Source organism: Anser anser (genome assembly GCF_964211835.1).
Source record: "Anser anser genome assembly, chromosome: 1".
In the NCBI taxonomy this organism is placed as follows: domain Eukaryota; kingdom Metazoa; phylum Chordata; class Aves; order Anseriformes; family Anatidae; genus Anser; species Anser anser.
This window is the reverse complement of record NC_139720.1, coordinates 9,900,643-9,917,980: the sequence shown is the minus strand read 5'-3', so window position 1 is coordinate 9,917,980 and position 17,338 is coordinate 9,900,643. Positions and strand designations below refer to the sequence as shown.

Genomic DNA, 17,338 nt, shown 5'->3' with positions numbered 1-17,338 from the left:
CATGGAAGAAGGAAAATGCACAACAAACATGGGGAAAGAGGGATCTTATAGGTGAAAGCAATTGGTTTTATGTTACATAATAATGTAAACATTCCCATATACTTAAATATACTTATATACTTTAGCTACGTAGACTGAAAGTTTAATGCATTCCCAAATGCATTTTTTCTTAAAATACAACAACAAAAGTAAATCAGCTTCTTTATTCAAAGACAAAATAGGTAACTAGAGCATTGACACAGATCTAGAAATCATGTTCTGTTTAAAAACAGATGGTATATGTCAGATATAGATGCATACAAAACAAGTGAGAACAAAACATCAAATTTCCTCAGTAAGACAATTAAAACTGGGGAAATAGCAGCTTTGATAGTGCTTACTGATTGAAACTACATACACTGTTCCTGTTTCACTGTTAATGTGTTCTGAGATAGAGCAAGGGAGGAAAGAGATATATAATGTGTAAAGAACTAAGCTGAGCCCATATGGAGAGGCAGGATGAGATATGACCTTCAGTGGGAAGTTCATGATTGGCTTCACTGGACCAAGGATGTCACCTTAAAATGATGATTTCAAATATCTTAGGGATTTTTGTGGAAACTGGCTGTTTACACAATTCTATGACATTTACCTTTTCTTATGAAACAGTATGAAATCAATAGTTATCTGTCCCAGAAGTCCCAGTGCAGGCCTGTTTTCCCTACACCCCATCATTTCCTTATCTTCCTTTCTCTCAAAACACTTCTTGCTGTCCAAAAGTGACACTAACTCTCCCATTTTAGCGTTACTGATGAAATTCACAAACTTATGAGGCATAACAGTCCATTGTGTTAAGGAAAGAAAAGTTATCAAATGATTCAGCTTTTTTCCTCAGAAGTCATAATGTCTAACTTGAAGGGAACAGCTTGGTGGTATCAGACTAAATACCCTTTTTTAAAAATATATTTTCTTAATCACTGTCACTGGCAAATATGATTAAAACCCTTCAGAGATAAAACAGTCTCTTCAAAAGTGCATGCAAATTAGAACTCTGCATATAAATTTAGAGGGAGAAACATAGAAGCAAGTTCCCTTCCCTTAGATAGCAGACAACATAAAAAGGGTAATCATGAACAGAGGCAAACCCAACTATCCTTTGAGGGCTGGCTTACAGTTTTTGTAATGTTTTCATTGCTTTTATCTGAATATAAACTAGATCAGCACAATACACAAACTCTGATATATTTTAGATCATCAGGTCCAATCATGGTATTATCCCAGCAAAACGAAGGTACAGGATATTTTAAGGTGGTGTAACTTCATTCATACTAAGGACTGAACTGTAGTAATAATAGAGTATTTTTATCTGGGCCTGAACCACTTTGGTATGCAAAGTAGACATATCAGTTCTCCAAAAGAGCAAGTCCAGCTTAGAGGTGAGTAGTCAGAAGCAGCACAAGGCAATTGCTCATGTTTTGCCAGTGCCAAATCTGATCTGGGGCAAGTGAATCTCAGTTGAGTGTGTATCTTCAGCACTACAATGAACGCTCAAAGTTAATTCACTGATTAACAAGACTGGAGATATCCCATCTTCTCATCAGTAGCCTACTTAGTATGGACATACTTTTTACATTTTTTTAAGGGGGAAAAAGCTATACAGTGCATAGAATTTGAAGAATTAATGCTAAGATCATCAGGAGAAAGTAACACCTTGGCACAAGCTGCCAAAATGGGAGGGGACGGAAAACTCTCACAGCTTAATAATATGCCTGGCATGATGCCCAGATAAAAGCGAAGAAGTAAGAATGTGCACAAATCATTAGCAATTAATGGGAAGCTTTACTGATCACTAACATGAAGGAAGGTAAAGTTAAAGAACAGCTAGAATTTGGATAAGCATATTTAAGAAATTGTACACATTAATGACACTATATTCTAATGTGTACAAATACCTAGCTAAATGTTGAAGTACCTCGATCAGAGTGACGTATCCCATTTTAGAGGTACGGAGACTGTAGAGGGTACTTTGAGTTTAGAAGACAATGCTAAGAAGCATCCATGCATTCATTCTATTGACTGTACACAATGAGCAATGCTTCTTAATGATAGCTCTTTCCAGACAGCTAACACGATATATTTGATAAATATAATCAAATATATAAAAATACAGAAAAATAAGGAATACCCTAGTTGAGTCAGTTGCCCAGCTGTGCTTGCCCTCCTGTCCTCTTTACTATCTCAGGATGCATGTGAGCATACTGCACCAGAGATTAAATAAGGGTGGTGGAAGAAAGCAAAGTCACGGTAAATCAATACACTGAATGGAATTCATCCAATACAAAAACCTGATGAAGTTTTTTAAAGGGTGAAGTTAAAGAGCATGAGTCTGTATTCTAAAAAATGTTGTACAACAGCTAGGAAGTAATATTTTCAAATATGACATGCTTTAAGTCTATATACACCAAAGCATATAAACCAAAAGCGCATGATACATTAGGAAACTACACATCTGTACATCCACCTGTACAGGCCACTGGTGCAGTAAAGTCCTAGGAAGCTTATCAGTGCAGGTTACATGAGATACCTATTAAGGATGGCAACAGATGCACACACCGTATGTACTAAATGGCTGCACACTCTGAAACAAAAATATAGGAGAGTAAGGCTTCTTCTCTCACAAGTATGAATACTGTATTAAAACTACTCTCATCTAAGAAACAGCCAAAATTTGGCTAAGGATCGCATAGCAAGCATTCAAGATCATAATGAGTTTCCAGTCTCACGTTACGAGTCACCGAAACAACAATTAAAGGGTCATAACAAGCTACCTTGCAAAGCACTATCAACATTCCATTCAAGTACGTACTACTCATCTCTCTCTATGCAGTTTTCCATTCCTTCATTTTGTACATGGAATAGTGACTTACCCTGTTCCAAAGATCCTGCAAAAAGACCCACTTTACACCCAAAAAGGAAAAAAAATACATAAAGGCTTCCAGGTAAGAGAAAACACCCTGGACAGAAATATTTGCAGCTCTCTGGAGTTCCTCAATTTCTGTTTTCTTGAGATACAATGCACTCTGACACAACACCATTAAAGTTCCAGCACACAATTTATTACTGAACAAATAACTTATAAACTGCAGATATTTTAGTCTTATCATCATCAGTCCAATCAAAACAAAACAGTATTAGTAAATGCTCTTTATCCCAGTGAATAGCCAGTGTGTAGACACTTGCCTGAATTATCCCAGCAATCTTACAACCAGATTTGCTTGCTTAAACAAAACGAGAAGGTCTGCCAACTGCCTACAGTGCAGCAATGCTGATACACTCGCAATATGGACTCCCACATTATAGTTTAGTCACAATGTTAAAAATCTTGTGTTTATTTGCAGTCAGTACTCCTAATACACAAATAGTGATTTGCATCCTAAATGGAAGAATGGGACAAAAAGCCCTTAACCTCAAGGCCTGCATTCTAAACCACCCGCAACAAAAACAGTATGTAGTTTTGGCCTGCTGATCTCCAGTTGCTTTCTCTAATTTGAGTTCATCCGACTGCAGCAGTTGAGTACAACTCAGAGTGTTGCAAACATCATCATTAAGAGCTCAATTTTGATTTGCTTGCACCATAAAACTCTCAAAATTGGGATTATTCCAATTCAAGAACAAAAGTAGTCAATTAGGAAGAACCTAGGGAACAGTCGCTAGCATCAAATTATGATAGATCACATTAGAATAAAGTAACTGTTCAGTTTATTCAGTTGGGTTTACATCAGTAAGCATAACAGATTCTCAGGATCTGTCTCTCAGGACTATTATTGGAAAAATCGGATGGTTGAAAGTTTTAGTTGCCTTAGCAGTTCCTCTCTTTCATGCTCAGAACACAGTAGGTACTTGAAAAGTGCATAGCCTAAATCTGCTTAGTGAACCACATACTTGGATGATATGTTCAGGTCCTCCCTGTGCCACAGAGCACAGGCTCTGACTTTAAACACAACCTATTATTTTGTTTGTTTTTGCCATCTAAATTAGATAATCCTTGGTGCTGATGTGGTGTTAACATTCATTAGGACTCCCAAAAAATAGTTTGCTTGATTTTGTACAAAAAACTTACTTAAAATGGGATTCTGGAGATTAAACCTGCTTTACTATAAGTATCATATATAACTAAATACTGGCCAAAGCCACCGCTTCCAAGGATAAACGATGAAGATTAAACACCCACATCCTTCTGTAGGAGCTCACATATGGAATGATACGTAAGGATTTTACCCACAGTACCAACAGTTCCAGTGGGTACTGCCTGTTGATTTCAGGTAGTGAGTGATGCATTGTTGACCATACTAAAGACACATGAACATGTTTTTTTTTGACATGAGATGCCAACTGGCTCTATGGTACAATCAAAGAGAAAAAAATCAAAGTTTTTTTTTAACCTATAAAGTCCTGCTTAGAATAGATATTGCTTACTACACGCAAAATAAACACCACTCTTTATCCCAGGAAGTACAGACATTCAGGACAAAGAAAGTTTACCCTTCTCTTCAGATATACCTGAAAAGAAGTTTACCCTTCTCTTCGAACTTTTATACTCTTGACGCTAGAAGTAGCTCCTAGATCATAATGGAATACACAAAAGCAAAGATACATCCCAAATGCCTTTATTTTCATCTTAGTCCAAATATAGTGTTAGAATGGGTGGGAAGGAAACTCTGGAGGTCACCTGGTCTGATCCTTCTCCTGAAACAAGGCTAACATAGATTAGGTTGCTCAGAGCCTTTTTCAGTCAAGTTCTGAGTATTTCCAAGGATGGAGATTTCAGTTTCTCTGGGCAACCTTGTATCCAATCACAATTTATTTTTTTTCGCAACTTGTCTTAATTACTTCTCAACCTTTCACCAGGAATCTCAGGGACTAGTAAGGCTCCATTTTCTCCTACAGACCACTGTTTACAAAGGGTCTGTAACACACTCCCACCACAATGTCACCCTTACTGGCTTTTCCTCTGATCCTGACCTGCAAGCTCTCAACTACGCTGCTGCCCATACTACAGTGGAACTTCAGACAATCAAGCTGCTCCTTCACATCACCAACAATGCGCTTTCTCATCAGCTTTACCTGTCTTTCTTAAAGACTTTGTATCCATCTGTCTCAGCATTCCAGGCATGTGAGTGACTCTGCTAAATCTCAGACATCCCGGTGATCTTCATAAAATAAGCACATACTCCTACCCAAGCTTTTCCTCTTCAGCAGCAGAACTGAGGACAACAGCACCTGGGCTCCCGTGCCCTTCACCCCTAGACACCAGAGCCCTCTAGTCCCTCTTGCTAGCCTCAAGATCTCCCTTGGCAGTGTCATTGGAGCCCATGTGGATGAGCATGAAGTGGAGTACATACCAAAATACCTTTCTCATTTAACATAGTTCTAACATCACACAGGACAGCATGCTAGTGCATAGAATCCAGTACCTTCAAATATAAAATACCATTTCTTATACAATACTTACCACTGCTACATGCAGCTTTCATTACAATCTTATAACTTGTGCAGTAATACCTTTGAATGTAGTATAACCTCTATTTCAGAAAGAGAACTTCTCATACTATACTTCCATTGACTTAAAAAAAATTTGACTGTGTGCCAGAGTTTTATTGTAATGAAATAAACTACTATAAAATCCATTTTTTTCCCACAAACCCATGCTTCCTATACTCAGTAAATTTTTGTAACTCTCTAAAAATACTACTTTTTTTAGATAATTAAACATGTTGCAATGGCTTTTCTCATCAGAGAGTATAGCAGTCTCTTTTTCATCACCAAGTAGCTAAACCTAAAAGCTGATTCAGGACTTAGGAAGCCAAGACTTCCTGCTGTTAAAGGGTCTTTGTTTTACCTCAGGAAAACCCATAGGTAGCCACTAGAAGTTAATGACTGCATTCCTTTGGTTAGCAGGCTTGCCCATCTGTTATATGGGGATAGTGACACTTACTCTAACAGCAGGGAGTAATTAATGCTTTCAGAATTTTTAACACTCAAATATTTTTCATTCCATACAAAATAAACATTAGCTTTTATCCCAGAAAGTATGTCTATTCAGGTTTATGCGAATTATACAACTAGATTGGTGAGGTCTATAAAAACATTTGTCGATTTTCCATGCAGACATTCCCAAACTAATTCAACACTACATAATACACACACAGGTATTAATTTAGGTAAGAAAACTGTATAAATATGATGTCATAAAGAAGCCACTAGCTGCTTAGTCTTAGGCCATCAGCTAGTCAAAGTATTCTAACTCATAGGTACTTTCAGTAAGTCCTGCTGAGTTAGACTTGCCTTCATTCCAGAATGCAAACTCTTGCTTTCCACCGCTGTATAGTGCTATTTCATATATCCCAATACATAAACCAATCAAATTCAAAATTAAAATTAATCTGATAAAAAAGAAAGACATAGTTGGTTTCTTTCTTAATGAAGTGTTTTGGGTTTTGTTTTTCATTTCTCTACTCTGTTTGCTTCTGAACTTAAAAGACAGCTAGCATTCTTTTGATAACTTAACTCTTTTCCTTTTTTTTTTTTTTTTTTTTAGGACACCCAGAATGCAAGGACATCTGGTTTGTAATGATATGTCATTAACACTATTCAGCATAAAAGGCAAAGGCAAGAAATAGGAGAAGTGATAAACTGAGCATGCCGATACACAAGTTTTAATGAGCAGTAGGCAATGCAGACCATAAGAAAGACCAGAACACTTAGGTCGCTGATGAATGGGCCATTGAAAGAACCACTCAAACAATCTGTGAACACTGAAGAGTGTTGTGGTTTAACTCGACAGTCAGCTCAGTGCCACACAGCCACTTGCTCGCATCCCCCACCCAGTGGGACTGGGGAGAGAATTGGGAGGAAAAAAGTAAAAGCTTGTGGGTTGAGATAAAGATAGTTTAATAGGACAGAAAAGGAAGGGACATAATGATGATGATGATAAATAACTGAATGTAGAAAGCAACAGGTGCACAGTGCAATTGCTCACCACTCACTGACCAATGCCCATCCCATCCCCAAGCTCCAATCCCAGCCCACACCCTGACCAGCCACCCTATACTAATTGTCTAGCATGACACCACATGGTGTGGAACCTCCCTTGGCCAGTCTGGGCCAGTTGTTCTTATTCTGTCCCCTCCCAGCTCCTCGTGTACCCCCCAGCCTCCTCACTGGCAGGGCAGCACAAGAAACAGCGAAGTCCTTGGCTCTGTGTAAGCACCACTCTGTAACAACTCAAACATTGGTGTATTATCAGCATTATTCTCATCTTGACACAGTGCCATACAGCTACTAGGAGGAAAATTAACTCTATCCCAGCTGAAACCAAGACAAAGAGGTTAAACCAGAGCTTTGTAACTTATAAGAATGGAGACAAGATTGTATTGAGGGTGATGAGAAAAAGAATTACTATGGAGTGTTTGAGGTGCACTTCAGAAATATACAAAATTTAACATGGGACGCTTAAGGAAAAGATCAACAGCAGGGAAAGGGAGGGATCAAGGCTGATGGGGAACAAAAACATGGGAATACAGAAAGGAGGGGGAATAAAAATGCGGCCAGTTACATGTAAACAGGCTGCCAGTCAGTACTTTTGTCTGGCCAAACCTTGTGCCTCACCACTACAATCTAAGCTACCATTTCACTACTCTGCATTCCTTGCTATTTTTCTTAGTGAGTACACTATCTTTTTTTGTGCAAGACAATAGCTAACATCAAGATGGGCTAAGTGTCAAGTAGGTCTCAAGGCTGGAAACTGCCTACTACTATAGATCTATATAATCTATAGATCTGGACTAGTTATAAGAGAGCTGTGTGGATCATAGGTGCGAGGGTGTTTGTGTGATATGCTAATTTGAACCTCATTATCTGGCATGTAAGAACAGGATCAAGCCCTTTGTTCATGCTTTTACTTGTTGTATGTATGCAGCATATAGAAAGGCACTATCTTCCTGTCTGTGTTCGTCTGTTTGCCATGTCTGTACTAAAGGAATGAATAAGGGTGTGTGTTGGGATAACACACGCTTGTTCACACTACTGGGTGGGAACCACGGTAGCTTTAACTCCAGTGGACTGGGAGGAAAACCCCCTTGGGTCCTGGAGTCTACTTCTCCTAAGAGTTTTTGCTGTCTGTTGAAACTTTCAAGTCATGAGAATCCTTCTCCGTGTTTTTCCACTAAGCAACTTGATTCTAGCGTAGGATTTAGTTACGTTGGGATGCCTACATTTAATTACCTACATACAGTCTCTACATGTCAGCTGAGTGTTTAACCTCCCATTGTAGTTGGAGGTGAGCCAGTCCATAAACCACAAAGGGGGAGTCAGGTGAACAAAGATGGGATTCAGTTGCATAAGTATGTTATAATCCATTTAGACTTCAGCTGCCAATGCAGAGAGATGCAGGTCTTCTATAAATCCTCAGTTATGTATGCCAGCCATGTGTGAATGTCTGATACCGTAAGGCATAGTTAATGGCATTACACACCTACATGTGGGCACTTGACTCAAGGGGAGAGCAGTGTATACCTCAGAAAGCTAATTAACTTCGCGTAAACTTCCATTAACTGAACAGAAAGCCAGGCAGCCAGCTTGCTTAAAATTCTTATTTCTCCATGCCTTTAAACTGAAACTCAGTTTAAGTGTCTTCTTTAAAGGTAAAGCTTACAAACCATTCTTATAAACATTCTCTTCTTTTACAGTCCAAGTCCCTGGCCTATATGTCTAATACAAGTAACACCTAGATTTAAGAATTCATTCTAACCTTCACAAAAAAAGCCTTTTTGATTTCTATGATTCCATGATTCTTTGTGAATTCTATGATTCTATGATTTTCTAACAGCTCGGGGCAGGGAGAGAAAAGACTGCATGAACTGTTCCAAGTTGAAGGAAATACTATTTCTGAAAAAACAATCAAGCTACTCATGGGCTAGGTGGCAGAAGCATGTTTCTATAGAATTTTTGGAAGGTTCACAGAATCACAGAATTACAGAATGGTTGAGGCTGGAAGGGATCTTTGGAGGTCTGGTTGCCCAGGACCATGTCCAGGTGGCTTCTGAGTAGCTCCAAGGATAGAGACTCATTTATGGTCCAATAGATCAGCAGGATACTGTTAAAAAACCTTGTTGTTTCACAATGATATAGTACTGTAGTCACAGACATGCCTATGATCTAATTCAGCTATACAATTTCCCAGAGTGGTAGTAACAAAAAAGCAGTCACATCAGATGTTAGACTGTAGAACACCAGCAAACACACTATGAATAAAATGTCCAACTCATTTCCCTTATCAGCCTGATTCTTACATAAAGAAGAGTATCTAGGTAAATACGTAGCTAAATAATGAAGTGTTTAATTTTTTAATATATACTAATCCTGTTGAGTGTAAACCTCATCTACTCAGTCTCAGCAGTTTTTTCTTTTGCACCCATAGATTTCGGTCTCTCAGATCAGTTCTCACCAACAGAAACAGAATTTCTATATTAACAAAGCTCCCTCATATAGCACAGGGATGCTTAGAATTGTAGCAGATTTAGTGATGTTTCTCAGCAGTTCCAGAAGTTTTTGGACTAATTCACTCAAAGCAGTTCTGAAGATATGAAGACAGACAAACCCGCAATTCCAGCTGAAACAAGCAAATATTCTCTCCCACACCAGTCCTCTCTCTCTCATCTCTTTTCTCCTCCTCTCCTGCCCTGGAGTATCTACAAGTCATCATTCCTTCTATCTATTATTCCCTTAATACCCATACTAACTTTACAAAAATACAAGTAAAAATAACTTAGAAGCCACAGAAGGAAGAGAATTAAAGAGCAACACAGCACTCCCCCAGGTTCTGGTTGGAGAGGCAGGGTATGACCTTACGGAGTTCTAAGCTTTGCCTACTACCACAACATCTTTGACTGTCCTACGATTGTAGAGAAGTCTAAAACATTTATGATAAAAGTAATAGGTTTATGCAATGATTTAGGGAACTTACAGGATCTATACTAAATAAACTGATGTTTTTCCCTTCTTTCATTTTCTTCCTTTTGACCTAGAAAACTGATTTTTAACTCTAAGATTCATCTTCTTAGAATGTATTTTAAATGTTTTTAGATGTCCCAGCAGCATACTTTCTGAATTTGCCTGCAGTAAAAACATAATGGAAGAAGAGCCCTATAAACTGAATTATTTGTCTCCATAAAAAAAAAAAAAAAAGATAAATCTCTACCAGTTTTATTTACATGTCAATATTTAGTGACAAATTCTAGTATGTTTGCTATTAACTAGGCACACAAGACCTAAAAATTTTGAAAATAACAGAAACAACTCCAAAGAAGTAAATTAAAACTCCTAAGAGACCAAGGTGTAACAATCTCCAGTAGTGTCATGTTTGAACTTCTAGCCATTTTTGTATTTTCTTTGTTTTACATATTCCTGGCTCAGGGCTCATATCCCTTCCTGTTTCAAAGGCCTGTTCAATTCCAAACTCCCCTTCTTGTCAGTTAGCTTTTACTGATTTTTGTTGAAGAATTCTCGTTTTATATTTGTATTTAAGAAAACTGTAAATTAATTGTCAGCTGTCTAAGGCTTGGTGCCCTTAACTAATTTGGATCAAAAATGAATTTGTGGTACAAATTTACTAGTTCATTGATACAATAAATTGCAAATAGAATACTTCTTCACTAGATCATATCAAGATCTTACAAATTTCTAGAATTAGCAGATATCTTCAACAGTGAGGATCACACTACTTCCCAAAAGATCAAAATACTTTACTTCACAGTATTTTTAAGATTAATTTTCCCAAGTACATGAAACATCAGCAATGCAAAACAGTAGGATTACCAATATGACTAATTGGATAGTATTCTTCTGTGTGCACTTGAATATTACACAACAGTTAAAACTGGAATAGGAGGGTTAAAGTTATTTTTCTTTAGTTTTTGTTCATAATCTTGTTTGTCCTCATAATTGTCCTTTCTTTCCCTTCTCTACTTCTCAAATAAAAGTTTTATAGACAATTATTTTGCCGTTGATAAACAACCCAGAGAAACAACACTCTCTCAATAGCATAAAGTTACGTTTTAATTGTTTGTGTATAGCTAGTATACATGAAGCCCTCACATAACTGCTGATCCCTTTGTTAGAGAACACAGACGGAAAAAGGTAACCCACTAACAGAAAGTTTAGTTTAACCCTAAAAATTTAGTATAATTTTCAAAATGCTAAGTAATGTACCTGACAATAATTCCCATTGGAACAAGTAAAAAAGCCATACAAATGGTGTTTAATTATAACTTATTATCTACTATTAACCATTTTATAAAACACTGGATTATGAGAGATTACATTATACAAGACTACTGCCCCCTTTAATGTCTATGAAGATAAAGGATATTTGCATTGCTTATCTGTTTTCTAGTATGTAATTTTTATGTACCAGCCTGGACTTCTGATATTTTTTCAAAGAATAAACAACTCCTAATAACACACTAATTTTCACCACTTTGCTAGAAGTACCTTTCTTTTTCACAGTTTAAAAAAAAAGTTGGGATGAAAAGTACTATCACTTAGGAATTCCACTATGGAGATGTAGAACAAAATATCAAAATATGAGTTATTTGCTACTAGTAACTGTTCAGCTACTGAAATGTAGTGTGTGGGTGTATATATACACATATATATACACACACATATATATATATAAATAGTACGTACATTCACAATTCAGTATAGAAAAGGTACTCAGCATGAAAAGTTATGACTAATAGAAGAATTGCTTACCTTAAAGGTCAGCTTTCCTTGCAATCTTGATTTTTTTGTCTTCATAGCAAGTGTCTCCAGGTAGTAGTAGAATGAGAATTGCTTGTGTCCCTGTCAATGTCCAGAGCAAAGAGGTTAGTCTGTGATATACTGGTCTCTCTAATCTCTTCATATCCTCCCTGGCGCAACTGAGTATTTTGTCTAGCTCTTAATACTGAACACAGATTGCAAAATCAGTGATTCCAACTCAGCGTAGTAACAGAGTCATTTGAATCCACATACTGTTTTATAACATAACCCTCTTATATAAGGTTTAGTCTAATCAAGATATATTTTAAAAAGAAAGCCATTATTTTCAGATATACCATAGTGTTATTCCCTTTGATTGTCCTTGGCTATTTTATTATGTAATGTTTCAAATAATCCTTTTTAATTTAGAAAACTAACAGCAATACACTTACAGACAGCACGTGAACAAAAGGATTTAAAACATAGCTGGCTCTGACCCCAAAACCTTTTGCCACGTGCCCCACACTCACACGCATAAACTGAATTCTGGACAGCTGCCAGTAGCTGCTTACCTTTCTGTCTGAGTTGTTGTCTAACCTCTCTGGTAACTACCGTTCCTCAAGCAAGTTTAGGAAATGAGCTGGTATTTCTCATTTAGTTAGCAACGTATTTGGATGGACTGTTTTTATCAGTGTCATATTGAACTTATATAACACTTCTTTTTCTTTTATAACTAGCAAAATATGTTTGTTTGGTTTTTCTTCATAACAGCTTCGCCAAATTATTTGCCAACTTCTGCAGATTTTTAAATTCATTGATGGGAGAAAGCTTCGTAATATCCAGTCTAGTATTTTTTAATCTCTTTTATTTATTTATTTCCCTCTCAATTATCTGTTAGTAGAATTAAAAAGAACAAACCCACGCCACAGCTGAAATGAGCTGACCTAGCATGACTGCTTCTGAAAGACCAAAGCAGATTACATCACATGAGGATTACAGATTAAGATTACTGTACTGATTGTGTGAATGCCTATGACAAGTTCAGACTTTTTTTTCTTTATTGAAACTTTAGCATTGGGGCAGGGGGGAGAGGTTTTCTCTGTATTATTTACAATATTTCAAGATGAATGGAATTTCCTCTTGAAAAGGACAGGTTTTTTGATCTTTTTAGCAACTGCCCTCATACAAATCCATAACAGTCATTCTACATTCTATGTAGAATTTAAGAAGCTCCTATAGACAGAAAAACAGATAATTTTGGAATAACTGTCCCCAGGATGAGACTAAATTGAGGTGGCTTCTGTTTCCACTGTGACACAGAACTGTCTGCATAACCAGTGCCTAATCCTTTACAGACAGATATCCTATTGCGGCAATACCTTTAAAGTCTGACCATGTTTTCGATTATGTGCAGATATATCCATATGTATGTACACATATAAAACAAACAACAACCTGCACTATACACGTGCAGGCAAATTGTCCATTAACATATATAAATAATTTAAATATTCTGAAAATTCCTATCAAAAGTTACATTAATTTCTCTGATCTAATGGTTGATGCTTATTTTAGGCTACTACAAAGTAAAGATACTTACTTTTGTTTTCCTTCACCTCTGTGACTTTTCAAAGTATCCCACAACTACATGCAAAATAAATAACACTAAAATTTATCTACATAGGAAAGGGAAATACTGTCCTTGCTCTCTGCAAGAGACAGCTCTTCCAAGTCATTCACACTGCATTCATGAACAATGTTATGTTTTAAGACAGATGAGCAGATGAGTAATAGTTTGAAGAAAGTTTCTGATAGTCCATCTTTATATAAGTCAGATAATTGACTAGTTGTCTCCATTGACTGATGCTATTAACTTTGGACTGGAAATCTGAAACTTTAGATGATAGGTTTTCATCTCAACAGTCTCCTGGCCAGTTAGTTCTTTAAACTGGTGTTGAAACTAGTAACAGAATTGTTTTTCAGGATCTGCTGATTTTCTGTCTTTGGAGTTTAAGTGTTTTTATGCATTTTCCTGGCCTCAAGTTTGGATCAATGCTATAGTTCTGTGCAAGGAAAATGGCTGTCACCTTGGCACGTTTGAATTGGTTTTGGTAAGCTATCATGTCTGTCACACTTTACAAAGGGAAAGCAGATTTCCTCAGGTCTGTATCTTCTTTGCAACGGCAGTAACTGGCCACTAAGTTAAGTAGAGAATAAAAAAGCATGAAATCAAGAATAGCAAAACAAAAAACAAACAAACAGAAATACAATTAAAAAAAAAAAAAAAGCAAACAAACAGCAGAATACAATTAAAAAAAAAAAAGCAAACAAACAGCAGAATTTGAAAACACAATGGATCCAGTATCTTTAAAGACCTAGAATCATAGAACCATAGCATATCCCGAGTTGGAAGGGACCCATAAGGATCATCGAGTCCAACTCCTGGCACCACACAGGTCTACCCAAAAATTCAGACCATGTGACTAAGTGCACAGTCCAAACACTTAAACTCCAACAGGCTTGGTGCAGTGACTACTTCCCTGGGGAGCCTGCTCCAGTGTGTGACCACGCTCTCACCTGATAAAAGTGTTAGCAAATGTAGACCAGAATTGTTATATTGTGTAACAATATATATATATAATATATATTGTGTAACTTGTGTCCAAGAAATATAGATTCAAAAGTAACACGTCTACTGAGAACCCACAACAGAGCAGGATACCAAAAATGAAGGGAAAAGTGTGAGTAGCAGACAGGAATGGTTATGAACTGACCACAACCACCCATTCCCCATCTTTCCTGTACTGCTTGGGTTGAGGGAAGTAGAGGAGCTGGAATGAAGGAGTGAAGATGAGTTTGGGGGAAAAAAAGTGGGAGAAGGTATTCTAGTTTTTGTCTTTATTTCTCACTATCCAAGTCCATTGTTACTGGTAATAAATCAATTTAAATTTGTGCAAAGAGAGTCTGTTTTGACTGTGACAGTAATTTGTAAGTGATCCTTTTATCTTGCCCTGTGAGTTGTTTTCATCTTATTTTTTCCCCCTGTCCTGTTGAGGAGGGAGAGAGATCTGGCAACCAGCTAAGGTCAACCTACCACAATACTCCACTGGTATCTATCCATTAGTTACAGGACAAAAACTTAATGGAATCAGTCAATTTTTACACGACGTGTGATATACCACTTATAATCTAACAGAAATTGCATTATTTAAAATTATTTCATAGCATATTTTCTTCATATAAATGATAATACTAACATTTATACTTCTACCTTTCAGTATTTTACTTCTCTATAGAGCACATGAAGATCTGTCTCTGTCTTCATTATATGATAGTCAATGCTTATCTAGCAATTTATAATAGCACAGAACAGAACAGAAGAGTTCAGTTGGAAGGGACCTACAGAGATCATGAAGTCCAACTGCTTGGCCACTTCACAACTACACAAAGGTTGAAGCATATTATTAAAGGCATTATTGACATACCTCTTGAACACTGACAGGCAAGTGGTATCAGCCACCTTGCTAGGAAACCTGTTCCAGTGTTTGACCACCCTCATGGAAAAGAAATTTTTCTTTCTATATAGTCTGAACCTCTGCTAGATTATCTAGATCCCTCTGAAAGGCTTCTCATCCCTCCAGGGAGTCAACAGCACCTCCCAGTTTAGTATCACCAGCAAACTTGTTAAGGATGCATTCCATTCCCACATTCAGATCATTGATAAAAACATTGAACGGAACTGGCCCTAGAATTGAACCCTGATGAACACTGCTGCTGACCAGACAGATATACATTTACTACAAGTCTTTGAGCTCTGCTGTCAAGACAGTTCATCATCCAGTGTAGCATGAACATGTTTATGTCATGGGGGGACAGTTTGTCTAGAAGGGTATTGTGAGGGACAGTATCAAAGACCTTAATGAAATCCAGAAAGATTATGTGCACCACCTTCCATTCATCCACCAAGCAGGTGACATTATCCTAAGTGGAGATCAAATTTATCATTTTATCAAGGCAGGACTTTCCCTTGGTAAACTCTTGTTGACTATGCCTGGTAATATCTTTGTTCTTTAAGTGCCTTTAAATATCCCCCAGGACAATCTTCTCCGTAATTTTTCTACAGAGTGAAGTGAGACCAACAGGTCTGTAGTTTCCTGGGTCTTCTCTCATGTCCTTTTTGTAGATGGATATAATGTTGGCTAGCTTTCAGTCATCAGGGACCTCCCCAGACTCCCATGATCTTTGGAAAATTGTTAGTAAATTTACTATAGAAGTCAAGCTGTAAGCAGCCAAGTTCAGGCTTATATCTGAAATACTATTATTCAAAATTGGTGTCTATGTTCACACAATGAATTTAGACTGCTGGACTAATGGAAAGATATTTTATACTGCTTACAATTAGCTTGTGAGATACACAAAAAATATTACAGAATACATTACTTCCTGACCCTGATGTCTCTATGAGAACAGCAGGTCTCATATCCACCTGTTAAACTCTTCTCTATTCCAAAACTGAGTGGCCATCCCACACAGCTTACAGTGAACAGACTGTGGCTGTGAGACTAGGGGACTACCAGATTCTTTATTTTATAATTATAAAAGTTTTCAGCTGTAATACTTATGATGAAAACAAGCAAACAATCTTTCAAATATCTGGCATCTGAACACAAGCTTCCTGTTACAGGTAGAAATATGAGCAGATATTCTGTGTATGCAAACATTAGTCCATGTTATCTCCAGTATTTTTCTTAACTCTCCTGCAAAGTAATCTGTCTGTATACAGATGAAGAGAGTAAAAGGTTATAGGCAACTGCTACATCTCTGCCTCCATATTTTTAAAGCTTCCTTTCCAGTTCAAGGCAACTATTGTTTCAACTTCACAAGAAACAGTGGTTACTTTGCTCTCTCTTTACACTTTGACTAGAGAAAATCTCAGAAGCCGACTTCATTTTCATCTCCCATATGTTCCCTCATAAGACATTTTCCCATTCTTGCGTACCAGACTGATCTTGCTGTGTCTTGTGAGACATGATTTTGCAGAACAAGTAGGGGGTCACTGAACAGAAAGAGGCTTCTGGAATCATGTTTTAGCACTTACTCCAATAAAATCATTAGATTATTTCTGCAGAAAACTGCATTAAAATGGGTATACAGTCTGTTTTGCAGGCCTCTGAGTAACAGAGTGTATTGTTTATTTTAGTTAAAAGCATAAAAGCAAAACAACTCTTTCTGCTAATATTTCTTTCCTGAAAAGTGTGTCTTTTCCGCAATGTTCCAAATATCTGATGGGAATAAATAAATAATTAAATAAATATTCATTGATAATCTCTTCCAAAGATATCTCAGCTAAGAATGTAGCTGTAACATTTAAATTGTAGCATCTCCTTGCCAACGCACAAAGTGATAAAACTGGTTGAAATGTTTCAGAATTTTGACGATTGGAACATGTGAAATATAATTTCACACTTCAACCACTTTAATATTTTTTTTAACCTAAATACCAATTTTCCATTTTTATTCTTTATTCAGCAAGATTTAGTCACAAACATCCATTGAA

At 37.0% G+C, this 17,338-nt stretch overlaps 1 protein-coding gene across 1 annotated transcript in view; it reads left to right on the top strand.

The window, feature by feature from the left end:
- Positions 1 to 17,338, top strand: part of LOC310883163 (uncharacterized protein) — a 447,119-nt gene that overhangs the window by 416,689 nt on the left and 13,092 nt on the right. The window lies entirely within an intron of this gene.